At 34.7% G+C, this 2,553-nt stretch overlaps 2 protein-coding genes across 2 annotated transcripts in view; one reads left to right on the forward strand and one right to left on the reverse strand.

Moving 5' to 3' along the window:
• The window catches only part of LOC106879927 (activator of basal transcription 1), a 14,290-nt gene that overhangs the window by 8,410 nt on the left and 3,327 nt on the right, over positions 1-2,553 (reverse strand). The window lies entirely within an intron of this gene.
• Positions 1,107-2,553, forward strand: part of LOC106879929 (monocarboxylate transporter 2) — a 25,029-nt gene continuing 23,582 nt past the window's right edge. The window contains exon 1 of the mRNA XM_014929684.2: positions 1,107-1,308. The gene's annotated coding sequence lies outside the window, so the exon portion shown is untranslated. The remainder of the gene's footprint in view (positions 1,309-2,553) is intronic.

Raw genomic sequence — 2,553 nt, forward strand, 5'->3', positions numbered from 1 at the left:
ACACACACACACACACACACACACACACACACACACACACATATATATATATATATATATATACACACACACACATACAGGGTGCAATAGGTAAATTGTTGCCTTTTATAATTTTTAATTTCGCACATTGCTTGTTTTTGATTTTGTTGGCTACACAGTATAGTAGAGTCAGTTAGGCACCATCTGTAACAGAAACAGCACCATGATGCAATTCATTCTGCCAGAAATTGGGAAATGACATGCTGTACTGCTTGGTATTCACACAGGAAGCTCCAGTATGAAGTGCTGGAAGCTCTATTCTGAACATGTACCAATACGTACATGTGCCGAAAGTGATAAAAATCAAACATCCAGTCGACATCATAGTGTTTGGAGTGATCACTAGTGATGGCAATTTTATGCCTCCATTCATCTTCCCACACGGCCTCAAACTCAACATGGAGGTCTACATTTTGCCTGGAGGAGGTAGTGCTGCCCTGAGTCAAGAGGGTGGCTGCTAGAAGACCCTATGCCTGGCAACAGGAATTTGTACCATGCTACACAAGCAGAAGAACCCAGTCATGGCTGTCAGACAATTTCTGTGACCGCATCACCCCAAACATCTGGCCACCCAACTCCCCAGACTGCAACCCCCTTGATTTTTATGTTGGGCACAGTTGAGCAAGAGACCATTCAGAAGAGTTGCAGAAGATTCCAAAGTTGTCTGGAGGCTGTGGTTGAAGCCAATGGCAATTTTATTGAATAAATTTACTCTTTAGTATCTCAAGATTTTTTAATGTAATTTTGGTAAATATGTCTGTTAAAATGAGATATCAGTGTTGTTTTCATTTTTACGTAATTTAGATGACAGTTTATTCACCACTCTCTTTATGTATATATATGTATATCTATCTATCTGTCTGTCTGTCGGTCTGTATATATATATATGCACAGACATACACAGACATGCACAGACATACACACAGATATGCATATATATATATAAACATGTAAATGAATGAATACTTAATAACATGCATGTGCACATTTCACTTTTCTATTCAAAACGTAATTTATTTTGATATCTACTTTAAGCTATGCATACACACAATATGACTTAATTACTTGTGGATTACAGAATTATAATTTTCGGGTGAAAATACTATTTTGTAAATTTTCTGATAATGTATAATGCTTTATCTAGTTGAAAACAGGTGGGAATTTCTCTAGGTTGTGTTGGCAGTCTCTCATTCAGAGATAAACCTTTCTGGCTGCCATAAGGAATAAATCAGTTCTGGAGAAAGAAGACACACCTTGCAACAAACAAAGGTAAGACTTCCACTTATTATTTAGCCCTTTTAAGGTATCAAGCTAGCATAATCGTTAGCACATTGGACAAAATATTTAGTGGCATTCCATCCGTTTTTATGTTCTGAGTTTAAATCCCTCCGAGGTTCATTTCACCTTTCATCCTTTCAAGGTCGATGAAAAAAGTACCAGTGAAGCACTGGGGTTAATGTAAGCGATTATACTCCTCCCACCAAAATTTTGGGCCTTGTGCCCATAGTAGAAAAGATTATTCAACCCTTTTAACCCATTACCTACCAGTGATCTCATATGAGATCACTTAAAAATTACAAATTTCGTAATTATCTGTCAATATTTACACATATCTAACCTTTTTGCTATATCTACTAGGTATATTTCTCTGATATTCAAGTGAGGTTTGCTAATTTTTCACCCTATATCTCGCTAATTTCTATTTAAAATGTTATTTTGAAATGTTATTTTGATCATTCCAGCGTGTTTCTAAGGCTGTTTTATGCTAGAAATCAAAGTTTCATAAAAAAATTCCAGTTAATAGAATTATGGGAGGTAATGGGTTAATACCATTCTACCTGAGACTGCCATTGGTCCAATGGTACAAACTTCTTATTTTAAAAGGGATCTAAATTAAAACCTATCAAAATTTCATGTTAATTATATTTTAAACATCAGTTCAATTATGTTGAAATTATTTTACTAAATTCTTCATTATTTTCAAAATTTATGGAAACAAAGGTAGAATATTTCAACAGAAATACAGTAGCAAAAGGGTTGAAATGATAAATAACTGTTTCTGCAAATGAAGAAAGCTAAAACATAAATTCAAGGTGAACCATGTTGGAATGTTTTAGAAAGTACTGAATAGTACAGAATTACATTTAGAGGTATTAAAAGACAAATGTGGCATGAGGTGGGGGTGGGTAGACAGCATTAAAAAACAAAAAACATAATGAAACAACTATATTATATTTACAATTAAACCTTGGGAAATATATTATATTTCTTTGCTGCCAAAAACAGATTTTAGTGATAAATTATTGAGGTGCTTTACACTGACTGAAAAAAATAAAAGAAGGGAGATCTGTGTGACACCATAGGCAAGGGTCTTCTACTGTAGCCCCAAGCCTAGCAAAGCCTTGTGGGTGGATTTGGTAGATGGTAACTGAAAGAAGCTTGTGGGTGTGTGTATGTGTGTTTGTGGGTGTTGTGTGTATGTATATGCTTATATATGTATATATATATATATAT

The sequence above is a fragment of the Octopus bimaculoides genome, chromosome 10, assembly GCF_001194135.2.
Source record: "Octopus bimaculoides isolate UCB-OBI-ISO-001 chromosome 10, ASM119413v2, whole genome shotgun sequence".
Taxonomy (NCBI): domain Eukaryota; kingdom Metazoa; phylum Mollusca; class Cephalopoda; order Octopoda; family Octopodidae; genus Octopus; species Octopus bimaculoides.